The sequence below is a fragment of the Leiobunum rupestre genome, chromosome 11 (genome assembly GCF_980474605.1).
Source record: "Leiobunum rupestre chromosome 11, qqLeiRupe1.1.hap1, whole genome shotgun sequence".
In the NCBI taxonomy this organism is placed as follows: Eukaryota; Metazoa; Arthropoda; class Arachnida; order Opiliones; family Sclerosomatidae; genus Leiobunum; species Leiobunum rupestre.
The window spans coordinates 45835780-45850175 of NC_143394.1; the positions used below are offsets into that span (position 1 = coordinate 45835780).

At 35.5% G+C, this 14396-nt stretch overlaps 1 protein-coding gene across 2 annotated transcripts in view; it reads right to left on the reverse strand.

Annotated features, from left to right (window-relative positions):
- LOC149923010 (uncharacterized) overlaps positions 1-14396 on the reverse strand; it is a 173785-nt gene that overhangs the window by 42242 nt on the left and 117147 nt on the right. The gene's annotated exons all lie outside the window — the stretch shown is intronic.

Below are 14396 nucleotides of genomic sequence, written 5' to 3' on the forward strand. Positions count from 1 at the left end.
TTCCGCGAGCAAGGATTTCCCCCTATAAACTGTACTATAACGTGTAGGAGTTCAGCGCCACGCTCGGTTATTATATTGACTTCAATGTAAAAAATATACTAAAAATAATAATCCGCTAGCTGCGCTCACGTCATACACATCTTTTGCTCATAGCTTAACACAGAAACGTCAACGAATGAGATGGCCGCTATATCGCGAGAGATCGAAGTTGGCCGTGCGCATGCTAACCATAGATATATTCTACGAGGGTCTGATACGGAAGTGACAGCTAGCAGACAACGCGTTTTTTCTGGATGCGCTAAGTACTTATAGCACCATCTTTCCACCAAAAGCGAAAAAAAAATGGCATGTGACTTCAACTCCATGTTACTATAGAGCTATCAACATTATTAGGCCTAATGTACCTCGTTCTTTTTTCCAAATACTAATTTTGGTGACCGATAGATGGCACTATTACGTAGCGCATCCAGTAAATATTTTCCAACTAGTAATTTTTCTCACCCATAGATGGTACTATTACGTAGAGCATTCAGAAAATATTTTCCAAATACTAATTTTGGTCACCAATAAGTGGCACTTTTATGTAGCACATACAGAAAATAAGGGTTTTCTGCTAGCTGTCTCTTCTGTGTTCTATGCTATTTAATATATCTATGACGCTAACGGAAATCAAGCGCTCGTCGGACTCACCGATTAGTAATCGCTGACATCGGTTTCGTACTGTACGCTTTTTCGCGTTTCCGGTTTTGACGTCACGATGGTAATCGGTTGCTCACCGAAGTCATCGGCTTCAAGAGCCGGTTTTTCCGATGCCTGACGTCGTTACTGACGTAAAACTAATATAAATTCAATGCCATTAAAAAAAAAACACTGCTGCAAGCCTTCAACAACTCATCGGGTGAAAATTTAAAACCACCGGGTTTTTTTCCGTTGACTGTTACTGAACGTACCACAAGACTAATACCAAATTTTGCGTCCTCGTTCACCATCGTCCAAAACGCCACGATAACGAGCGACGACGCGAAAAATTTGAATTAGGCCTAATGGAGATTTTTGCGTCGTGGAGTTTTTTCCGTAGTGACGGACCTTGGTGAAAACCAGCATTTAAGCTTCAAAGAGTGGGAGACGACGGACCAACTGTCGGTGTGAGGTAGAGGAAGTGATTCTTCACAAGATAGAGGGAAGGAAAGTTTAACCCACTAACATTTGGAATAAACCTCTGGTAACGGAAGATTCGCCTGACATGATTTCCCCAAAGAGACCAGGTAAACCATCCAAAGAATGTCGCCTCTTTTGCACTGGACAGCAACGAGCCAAGATATGACAGGGTTCAACAACCTCCGTTGTGGGACAAAGGGGGACCACTCGGAAGACAGCTAGGGTTCGGGTATAAAAAGATGACTTTAATGACAGGGATTAGATCTAAATCCACTTTCTAATGGCCATCAATGCTTACGTCGCAGGCAGCGCGAATATAATACAGTCATCGGTGGCGCGTTAGAGATAGAAACCTCAGCTCGATATAAGAGATATAATAAAACGAAAGGCAGCGAGTTTTAAGCCGGGGATAAAGAATGGTTTCCTTCCACTTGGAGGAATTCTCGCGTTATGGGCGTCGAGAATGACGCGAAAGCTGAGGCTGAGGCTTAACGGGAGGGTCCAGTCTGAACCGTTCGAGCCTAGAGAGGATACGTCGGTGATGTCGCTGTTGCAACTCGAAGAATGGCTTCGAATGGGCTTCCCTTCTGGCGAAACTCGCTGTAATAAACGACCCCCTGGCCTCGCTTCCCATTTTATTGGGTTATAAGGGGAAACCCTGGGACGCCATCTTTCGCCAAATCCGAAAGCTAGAAGAGTAGAATTCCTTTATAATGGTTATCTCGGACATTTCTGAAACAAACCATCACCGCTCTAGGCTTACATTCCCCCACCAACGATAAGCTTATAACGCGTTACTCAAGAATTTGCAAAACGTTGCGAATATTTCTAGAAGAGAGCTGTAGGGTAATTTGCCGGGAGCCATTGACTGTAGAACTAGAGGATTGGTCGTTATAGTTACAGTTGCAGCCAAAAAGAAGAAACCATATTGAAATTTCTACTTTTTACACACAATCCCTAAGGGATTTGCGTGTACTAAGATCACTTACCGAGTAGTCGCCGCCAAAAAATCTTACATAACTCTTCAACAATTAGGTCTAGAATGCTCAATGATATGTAAATTTATTGGGCAGAACATCTTCTTGATAGCCCAATAATTATTTTTGGGCCAGGGTGCCCAGAACTTTAATAGCGCCCATCTCTGTGATTTTGTCATTATTCTACTGAACTCTTCGACTGATGTATCAATCGATAGAAAACGCCCCAACATTTTTGAAATTGATATCAATTTCGGCGATTCGAGTCCCAAACTCGAGCAATGCCCATTTTAAATTTCGTCTATAAATAGGCCATAGATGGCCTATTTATTGATTTATCATCTTATTAACGTTTCCCGCGTATTGGAGCCTGGGGGTATAATGTGGGGTCTAACGCGCTTGTAGGCAATATTACTGTTATGTTTTAACAGTGTTCATCTCTCCGCTTATAAATGGTACGAAGGTTCTCGCGGATTTTTCCAAAAGATACATTGTGCTTATTAAGTTTATAAAACTATTGCATCTGGAAAATACGGTTTATATATGTAACATAAGAACAATAAGTATGAACAATAGCTAAAATTAGTACCGAACTAATTTTCAGTGTTATTGCGCAATAAATGTTTAGTTCAGGCTGAGTTCCTAAGTGGTATTTAACAGGTGGCAAATTATGGGTAAATTAATAATGGTAAATTACGTTATGGTATAAGATGCGAAGTGGCTAATATTTTTAAATAATATATTTTACGAATTATTTACAGTATTTAAATCTTTAACCTACATTTAAGGGTATAAAACCTTTAAGATTTAGAACAGACTTGTAGAGTAAAGAAAATAAAGTTTCTGATCTTTTAAAGTTGGTATATTCCTTTTTTGAATTATTTTCTTGATTCTGCACATTTTATTATACAATGTTAATCAATATTAACCAATATTTACCCAGGGCCGTAGCTAGAGAAAATGGCGCCAGGGGCGAGCTGCAATTTTGGCGCCCCTAATATAATAATATGGACCAATTTTGGTGCCCCTATACCCTATCGCGCGCACGGCTACGGCGCTGTATTTACCATAATTAACCAGTAGTATGTACAATATTCGAAAAAAGTGGCATTTTTGGAACACTGTCATAGGCGTGCGCAGGCATTTAAAGCAGGTCGCGCCGGCTTATTTTTTACGCCCTTTTAAGCTCTTGCGCCCTCTATCCTTTTTTGTGAAACTTATTAAATACCACGGCGCTCCTGTGTAGTTCCTTTCTTTCTCAATAGATGTGGCTAGAAATTTGTGTTTTTTAGAGTATAGTAGAGTATGTGACGAAACAATATTACTTTTTATTTTAAACTAGACTAAAAACCAATATAGTTTACAAAATTAAAATGTTGCTTTAACAAAAACGTGTTTAGTCACTGAAGCTGACATGTAAATGGATGTCGCCGAACTACTAAGAATGAAATAAATAATATCATTCAAACGAAAACAATGTATACATGAAATTAAACCAGACCTTTCTAATGTAGTTATATGAAATTTTTTCGTGACCTTTTTGGCTCACAATTTCACAAAAATGCCGGGGGGCAATGCCCCCCTGTCCCATTCTAATGACGTCCCTGACTACAGTCCATGCTTAATATGCCGTCGTCATGTATTTCGCTGTAGCAAATATAGTTACGACGTTGTACTAACGAATACTAGTTGTTATTTAGGGCTTGTGTAAACTACATTTAGTAAACTAGCATTGAAACGGTAAAATTGGTTTGAGCAGCTATTTTAAAATGTACTATCGAATCGTTTTCGGCAGAGGTGTGACCGCAATAGTGTATTTTTCTCTACGAACCTTGGTGTGACCCAAGGTGAATACAGATACGCTAAAATATTCTAACTATACAAATGAACTTATCCTGCCCAACTAGTCGTGATAAATTTGTGATAATATCCAACCATTGTTTACAATGTGTAAATTTTTTCTGTGATAAGTACTATTTTTAATTTCAGTAGGTTATTTGTTCGTTAGTTATCGCCATGTGTTTTATCATACATAGGTTATTATTATATGTAATGTAAAAGTAAGTTCCTATATGTGAAATGCATCAAATGTATTATTTTTTAATTTTATTAGTATAATTTTTTCAATTGTTATTGCATTATCTCAATATTTTGAGTTCTATCATACTCTCATTACACATACTTATAATATTTTATTTACGTAATAATGCTAGTTCCTATATGTGCAATAAATGCACGAAGTATTTTTTATTTCATTAGTATAATTTGTTTATTTGTATCATCTTACATATGTAAGATTTAAAAAAAAAAACATTTAGGTATTGATATTGTTGTATTGAATTGTATTATAAAACGTAAACCACTAAACATTTATTAACTTTTTATATTAAATTTTCGTCTGTCAGTTTTATATCTCATAAATTAATTTTGATAGTAAACGTAACATAAACCTTACGTCTTCGCTAGCCGCCGCAGCCCCCAAGGTCCGACGCTGACGTCACGCGCGATGAGAGAGAGACGGAGAATAAAAATCGAAAATTCCGAATCGAGCGTCAGCACCCGTTGGGTGTGACCGTGGTTACAGAGTCCGATAAAAACGTATCCTAGCTCCAAACGACTAATTTTGCGACAGTGTCCGTTAGTCTCCATTTTCCCAAACAGTTTATTAATCTATAAAATACATGTCCGAAAACGCCTGGGAGATAGAAATCTCTAGTAAATCTAGAATATCACCAAAAAACTATTATTTCTTTTAGAATGTTACCGATAACTATACTTTGCTAGTTGTATTTACATTCTTATCTTCTAGTTTAGGATCTTATTTTGGTGGATATTAGGAAATTTTGCGCCCTTTTTTCCCAGATTTTTGCGCCCTTTCAGTTTTACGGTAGGGCCATGGCCCACCCTGGCCATATCGTGCGCACGCCTATGAACACTGTACACATTTCAATTTTATTCCCCATACCATAATGAGCATAAACTTCGTATTCACCCAATGCAAATTTTTTAATGATAGTCTGTTTCGCCAATGACAACGTAAACCATTACGTACCGACGGACTGACAACTCTCCGCGAACTGCTCCTAGTATTTGGAGCAAAGATAATATAACTACGTACCCTAGATTCGAAATCACGGCGTTTCTCAATAGCGCGTTTTCTCGTGAGGCTTTTACTGAGTTCGCGCCGGAAGTCGGAAAAATCGGCGCAATTTTCACTAAAACTTTTTAACTAGATGTCGGTAGCCCTGCCAGCAGCGGCTCTATGGAGGAAGTTTTTTCCGACTTCCGCCGGGAACTCAGAAAAAGCGTGCGTTTACGTTAAAGGAGCTTGATTTCGAATCTAGGGTACGTAGTTATATTATCTTTGTTTGGAGCAAAGATAATTTAAACTCGTACCCTAGATTCGAAATCACTCTCCCGCGCGTTGCCGATAGTGTTTACCCACTTCCCGCCGGAACTCAGAAAAAATTAGCTCCATGGTTTGCGCCTTACCGCAACCACGGCCAGCTTTGATGTCTCGCGCATCTCTCGCGCTACGCGAACAGCGCGTGATCAAAGTTGGCCGTGCCGCAACCGATGGAGCCCAATTTTTCTGAGGTCACGTGCCGGAAAAGGGTAAACGCTTCGTAACAAAACCGTCAATGGGAAAGCTCTCAGATTTCGAATCTAGGGTACGAGTTTAAATTATCTTTGTTTGGAGGAAGCCCGGAAAATCGCCAACGGTCCGCTGGCAGCCTTTTCGAAGGACCAGCCAAGGCCTATTGAAAATTGAAATGCTTTCAAAGTGTAAATAACGCCTACTTTTGGAAAATTATGAATGAATTATTGAATATGAATATAATTATGATGATTAATTGAATCGAAAAATAAAAATAACTATTATCAACACCGGCTCCATTTCAGAAGTTAGTTATTTTCGAATTTCAAACCTAAACGCGTGTACGCTCGTATTTCTCGCCATCAAACTCAACTATTTTGCCAACGGAAAGAGTAAGAAGGGACGAGTTTTTTGTTCGGAAACTTCCTATTTCGCAATCACTCCACGACAGGCTATCATTAACCGAATTCGTTCTATGCGGCTATGCCATACTTATGTTTATTATGATACTTATTCCCATATGTTATATACTTTTCTTATAAATAATATAAGGGTCTAGGAATGTTTTGAAGTATCTACCAAAAGATATAAACGCGAGGCCATTTAGTGAATCTAATATTTAAACCGGTGCAGATTCGAGTAAACATTGGATTTGGTTTTGGAAAATAAGGTCTTATAAGTCGTTTCTGCTCCAAAGGAGAAACATCAAAAATGTTGGAAGATAAATTGGGTAAACGTGGCGCCGCGTGCCACGCCATATAGTTTCGCGTTATGAACAAAGGGTGGCGTTGTTATCGCTTTCCCTGCTAAAATCGCCAGAGAAGAATGAGAGAGAATGAATCTCAGGCGTCGTTGCTTTTAAACTCGACCAAGGCACGTTTTCATGGCTAAGCTATTTATAGAAGCGCATCGGGCCTTTGCACGTGGTCGGATTTACAAGAATCCGATATAACCCTACGCCCAATAACGATGAAAACCGGGAGATATTGGCTATTAGACGCTAACTGACCGAGGCCTAAGGGCCCCCGGGGAAAACTTTACAGCTCCGCTTTTGAAAAGAGTTCCACGGTCCACCGATGTTCTAACCAACCAATATCGTTTTGGAAAACGTCGTTTTTAGTTTATTACGCGGTTTAAGTACAACGATTTTGAACGGGTACGCCGTAAGTTTGAACGCCTAGAAATTGCCTAGCGAAGTGTTATGCAGCGTTGCCAACCTGATCGTACCAACACCTGAAATTTTCAGGCTGAAAATTATCGTATTTCAGTCCTATATATCGTACCGTTCGTACGCTTCAAAAATATCTAGATGTCTGACTAGCGAGTAGAAAAGGGGGGCTAAATTAAAAGGGGGAGCGATTTTGCTCTCTCTTTAGATATTCCAACTTTCCAAGGCAAAGAGATCACCGACAGCGTTGCCACACGTACTATAATTATGGTACAAATATCATAATTTTGCATAATATTAAAAAGGGTACTATTTTTTTTTATAGTTTAATTGTAAACATATTTCTAAGAATAAACTTTGATACCAAACCTAGGCATCAAAACGGGTATTTTTCAACTACGTACATTACAAAAACTCATTCCTACTGAATTATCGTACAATTGTCAATATCGTACGTTGTAATATCGTACACCCTACTGAATTATCGTACAATTGCCGATATCGTACATCGTACGGAAGGTGAAATTATCGTACAGGTTGGCAACGCAATACGTTTACGGGCGTCGTAGCCTCGTAGGCAAAATTTACAAAATACGTTTACGGCCGGGCGTCGTAGGCAAAATTTACAAAATACGTTTACGGACGTCATAGTCAAAATTTACAAAATTATTTTACGGGCATCATAGGCAAAATTTACAAAATACCTTTACGGGCGTCGTAGGCAAAATTTACAAAATACGTTTACGGGCGTCATAGTCAAAATTTACAAAATACGTTTACGGCCGGGCGTGTTAGGCAAAATTTACAAAATACGTTTACGGGCGTCATAGGCAAAATTTACAAAATACGTTTACGGGCGTCGTAGGCAAAATTTACAAAATACGTTTACGGCCGGGCGTCGTAGGCAAAATTTACAAAATACGTTTACGGGCGTCATAGGCAAAATTTACAAAATACGTTTACGGGCGTCATAGTCAAAATTTACAAAATACGTTTACGGCCGGGCGTCGTAGGCAAAATTTACAAAATACGTTTACGGACGTCATAGTCAAAATTTACAAAATTATTTTACGGGCATCATAGGCAAAATTGACAACACCAGTCATAGTCAAAATTCACAAAATACGTTTACGGGCGTCATAGGCGAAATTTATAATACGCGTTCAAGTGCGTCATGGGCGAAATTAGTGGTGTAGTTGAGCCGGTACAGGTTTTTCCTAGACGGCTCGGGTGCCGACTTTTAATTTATAGCTATTTTTTGTTTAAGTAAATTTTTAAATAATTTATATTAGTGTTCAAGCAATTTGAAATTTTATATTGTTTTGTTATATTCTGGGAATTTTTTCTTTTCTTCACGGGTCTGACAATTTACTTTATTCTCCAGACTCGAACTTTGTAGTCACTTATGCCCAAAGGTTTTTTCTTTTTTCGCGTGTCTTACTGCATGATCTTTATTCTAAATTGTCAATTTACGTTACTTTCGAGTCTCGAACGCGGCGTGTTCCAACAAGGAGGATTAAGGGAAGGGGAGTTGTATTGAGGTGCCTCTTATGGCTGCATCCGTAGTCAGAGAGCGTGAGACGACCAGTGGGTGGGAGCGGGAGGAAAATGTATGTAAAATACCGGCTCGCGTTCCTGTTTTGAGCGCCCTCTAGTTCAAAAAAACTGTTGAAAGTTATTTCGGTTTTTATTTTGAGAATTCGGCTGCTTTGGTGTTTGTTTTTCTAATGCCGTAAATTACTAAACAATTTGAAAAACTCAAAATATTTTTTTATATGGAAATGCTCTTACTTTAGTTATATGATATTAATCTTCGCGTGATAAAAAAATTCGAATTTTATTTACTAAGTAAATCTAGTCGACATACATTTTTAGCGTATTCACGACGAAACACCGAAGCAGCAAAATTCTCAAAATAAAAACCGAAATAACCTTCAACAATTGTTTTAAACTAGAGGGCGCTCAAAACAGGAACGCGAGCCGGTATTTTACATACGTTTTCCTCCCGCTCCCACCCACTGGGCGTCTCACGCTCTCTGACTACGGATGCAGCCATAAGAGGAGCCTCAATACAACTCCCCTTCCCTTAATCCTCCTTGGTTCCAATTTAAAAAAATTAAAAACAGAAAACCCATAGCTATTACAACTAAATAGGTACGTTTGGTTCTGTACATTACACTACTCACAAGTGTCAGTGGCGTAACTATAGTCCTAGGGAACCAGCCCGCGAAACTAGTTTTCAACTTGCAAGCCATTTGTGATCAAGGGGACAATTTATTAGAAATATTTTGGGCCCCTTATTCTTCGGGTGTTTGGCGGGTAGGTTATTTACGCCACTGACACTAGCCCAATTTAGTAGTTTTTCAGCATTCCATATCGCATATTTGTAGATAAAATGTTTAGATAGGTACCAACGTTTTTAAAACAAATCTGCGAATTGATGTCGGTTAGGTAGGTCGATAGTTATGCTGGAAACACGATTACTTTCCACAAGTTGTACGTGGATGAAATTAAATTATGATAAAATTTCTTAAATTTATTGAAATAAGTTACTTTTGAGAAAAACCCTTGATAATAATTTGCAAAAGAAAGCTAACGTCATTGGATAATTTAGTTTTTTTAAAAAGTGAAACAGGTAAAAGCTCATAATGAAACGGACCATATCTCAACCGAAATTTTTTAAAGTGCGTCTCCACCAGTTTTGAAGATTAATTCTTTTATGGATACCAGAAATGATTTGAAGACATCTAGCTAAATTGAAGAAAATGAAATTAAACCTTGGACTACTGAAATGTGTTCGAGTAAGAAACGTCCAAACCCGTGGATTGTATGCAAAAATCAAAACATTGGATGTTCGATTTGCGCGAATGTCAATAAGTATTTGCGCCTGGTGCAAGTATATCCAAAGAATGGAGTTCCGCTGCCGTTTCATTCAATGGGACAACGAAGAATACACTACTAGTGTCATTAAAAAAAACTTTCAGAGCATTCGAAGTCATTTTCCCATTGCAATGTCGAAAGGATTTTGTGTTGTGCAAAATCCGAACCAATGAAAATAATTGTAGATAAACTAAACAAATCACAAATTGAAGCTACTTCGTAAATATTTAGAACCGCGTACTATATCACTAGACCCTTTTCAGGTCATTTCGATTTATTGCAATTGCAAGAATGAAATGGTTGACAAGTCTCAGTGGTTTCCAACCGCGATTCAGTGAAACCAAAATAGTCGACCATATATTTCTGTAGAAATTAAATTGAAAATATGCAAACGTATTTCCGAGATCAATGGGAAAATATCAGTAATATTAGATTTTTATCGTCACCATCTTAAGCTTAAGTCATCAAGCGACTTTTAAAGCCTTTAATTCAGGTGGCCGGGTTAATAATAATAAAATAATAATAATCAGCTAGGCTAATACCCAAGGCACCACCTTAGGCCTAAGTCATCAAGCGACTTTTGAAGCCATTAATTCAGGTGTCCGGGTTACAATGCGTAGGAGGGTGGTGGCAAGCCCTGCATGCCACGAGATCGAGCCAACAGCTCCCTACACTTACTATTACCGTTAACCTCAACGGTTAGATGCATCTAACACCCTCAGTCTAAAACTACGTATAATAATTTATCTGAAATGTGAGACGGACAAGGAAAATGATCCCCATTTTATCTTCATGGATTTAATTGAATTACCTAATCAGACAGCAAAGACCATAACAGCGGAATTATTCGCTTGGCTTGGGAAGTACGGTGTTGATAATAATTATCTAACAGATAATTTCGTTGCATTTACAAGCGATGGGGCAAGCGTCATGCTCGGAAAATGATCTGGTGTGGCCCAACAACTACTACTGAAATATCCAGATAACAATTTTTTCTCGATCGGAAATTTAGTAATTGAAGTCCATGGCAGCTAGGAGCAACAAACACAAGGAGCACGCAGCTAGCCTTTAAACACGCTAACGCAGTGTTGTGTACAAATTTCATTGGACGAGCCTTTACGCTGAATGTTTTACGGAAAGGGGGAAGACAATTTCCGAATTTTCCCCTTCCGACGCCAGCAGTCTAACAATGAAAATTGTACCCAAGAAAATGCACGACTTTTGACGTGTTGCGTTCTCCTTGTGTTTGTTGCTCCTAGATGGCGTAAACCATTTTCGGATTTTTATGGATAAATTCTATGGTTTATTTAGTCTTCTAAATATAGTAAGTTGCGCGGCCCATCTAGGAAAAGAGTTTAATCAGGATGTCACGGACATTTTAAAACACACAATCCCCTCGAAGTATTAACTATATTTTAAATATTAAATTTAAATTTGAAAAAATTCCAATACCTTATACATTAACTTAACAAACTCAAGAGGAATTTTACCGAAAAAGAATTATTTTTCGAGTTACTTGGTTTTGGAAATAAAGTAGCAAAACGCGAACGAGTTAGATGGCGCCTGTATCAATTGGCACGAAATTAAACTATGACAATAGTCCGTACCATTGAGTTGGGAATATTAATCTAGAGGTCCAATCGAAACGTCGGATTTCAGTATTTCGCGAAACAAGTTTTTAAAAATAAGAATACTGTCGTCTGCTCCCATCGGCGTCCCAAATGACGAGAAAACGTTATAATTCTACCCGTGGCGCCGTCTATCTCTCAATGATTCGTTCAAATAAGACGCGTTTTCAAGCAAAAAGATTTTTTTTCTTCAAAATAATGGATGGCGCCACGGGTCATATGATAACGTTTGCTCGTCATTTTAGAGCAGACGGCACATTCGTATTTTTCAAAAACTTGTTTCGCGGGGAGCAGATTTGATTGGATCTCTAGATTAATATTCCCAACTCAATGGTCCGTACGCGGTTTGATGGGGCCGCGAATTGGCCAGAAATCTAACTTAAAATTAATTTTTTTAATGCAACCGAAAACGTAGCTCAGAAATGATCAGCACCAACTTATATATAATTTTCAACCAAGTTGGTCATAATTTTAAAAAATTATGTACATTAAAATTCTAAAATCGCCAAAAATCCCTAAAATGGGCAAATTCTCCACTTCCGAATTTAAACGAATTTCTTCAAAACAATTTTTACGCGATTTGGTACTTTTGTACGATGTGTTATTTGAAGTTTCAATACTTTCTGAGTCTCTTAGGAAAAGGGATATTACAGTAGTTGAGGCAGATAAATTATTTATTTAGAAGCAATGCTAGATACTACAAGCAATAAAATGCAATTTGCATCGGTAAAACTTGGCGACATAAATAAACTAGTTTCAATTAAGCCTGGTCAGTTTTTAACAAGTATAATACGCAATATGAAACGAAGACAGTTCTTCATCTTCTCAAAAATTTACAATATGATAATATCAACCTACCAACATTTATCAAACGATTCAATTCCCGTGTTTAAGTTAATTTTCCAACTTTCAGTATTGGATATTCACGAGTGGCCGACGGTAATAAAGTTAGGGTACACAGAAAGATAAATTTCCGAGGGGTCCGACATTGATAAATAAACTGATTTTAGAAATCTTGAAATAAAATTAAAAATCCTGAAATATGGGCGAAAATCAGTTCTAAAATCTCGAAATCAGTCTTAAAAATAAGAAATCAACATGAAAATAGGCCATTCTATAAAATACTACTTATGTGTTTATTTACTTTTGTGTATATTTACTTTTGTGTATAGAGAGGCTGCAGGCCTGGCCCAATTTAACTTGAACCCGGGCGGCTCATTATTATTTTTTATCTGGCAAACATGCAACACTGGTTGGCTGATCGATCAAGTTAAATAAATGTAATATGTCTGGCCCGAATATGGCCGAACCATAAGCCAAATTCTTAAAACCAAACAATAATGAATGTTGCCAGTTCTACAGCAATAGCTTTAAAGTCTTTGCCAAGGGTTTGGTGGGTTTAGCTCGGATTTTATAGAATGGTCTATTGCGCGCTGAAATCTCAAAATCAGTATCTGATTTCTGAAATAACTTTGAGATTCAAAATCCCGTACGCAAAATTTGCTAATGTTGGACCCCTCAAAAAATTGGGAATTTCGTACCCGTTTTAAGATTTGTTTTAAGAAAATACTGCCATCTATGATCCTACAGAGAATTTATCCTTAGTAATGGTTGGAATGTTCCCCAACATTTATTGCCTTGACAAATTGTGCTAAAATATTTCCATGTAACTCTTCAGAATGCGAACGTAGTTTTAGTAGCATGCACCTTGTTGTCACCGAAACAAGGTCTAGACTATACTAATAAATCATGTTTCGAATTTATTGTTTATAAAGTATTATTGAATATTGAGTATTATAAAATATAAAGTATCATAGATTATAAAGTGTCATAGAATATAAAGTATGATAGAGTATAAAGTATGATAGAGTTAAAGTATTCTAGAATATAAAGTATGATAGAGTTAAAGTATTCTAGAATATAAAGTATGATAGAGTATAAAGTATTCTAGAATATAAAGTATGATAGAGTATAAAGTATTCTAGAATATTAAGTATGATAGAGTATAAAGTATGATAGAATATAAAGTATGATAGAATATAAAGTATGATATAATATAAAGTATTATAAAATATAAAGTATTGTAAAATATAAAGTTGTAAAATGTAAAGTTGTAAAATGTAAAGTATTATAAAATGTAAAGTATTATAATGTAAAGTATTATAAAATGTAAAGTATTATAAAATATAAAGTATTATAAAATATAAAGTATTATGAAATATAAAGTATTATAATATATAAAGTATTATGAAATATAAAGTATTATAAAATATAAAGTATTATAAATATTAAGTATTATAAAATACTAAGTATTATGAAATATAAAGTATTATAATATATAAAGTATTATGAAATATAAAGTATTATAAAATATAAAGTATTATAAATATTAAGTATTATAAAATATTAAGTATTATAAAATATTAAGTATTATAAAATATTAAGTATTATAAAATATTAAGAATTATAAAATATTAAGTATTATAAAATATTAAGTATTATAAAATATTAAGTATTATAAAATATTAAGTATTATAAAATATTAAATATTATAAAATATTAAGTATTATAAAATATTAAGTATTATAAAATATTAAATATTATAAAATATTAAGTATTATAAAATATTAAGTATTATAAAATATTAAGTATTATAAAATATTAAGTATTATAAAATATTAAGTATTATAAAATATAAAATATTAAGTATTATAAAATATAAAATATTAAGTATTATAAAATATAAAATATAAAATATTAAGTATTATAAAATATAAAATATTAAGTATTATAAAATATAAAATATTAAGTATTATAAAATATAAAATATTAAATATTATAAAATATAAAATATTAAGTATTATCAAATATAAAATATTAAATATTATAAAATATAAAATATTAAGTATTATAAAATATTAAGTATTATAAAATATTAAGTATTATAAAATATTAAGTATTGTAAAATAAGATATATTTATAATAAT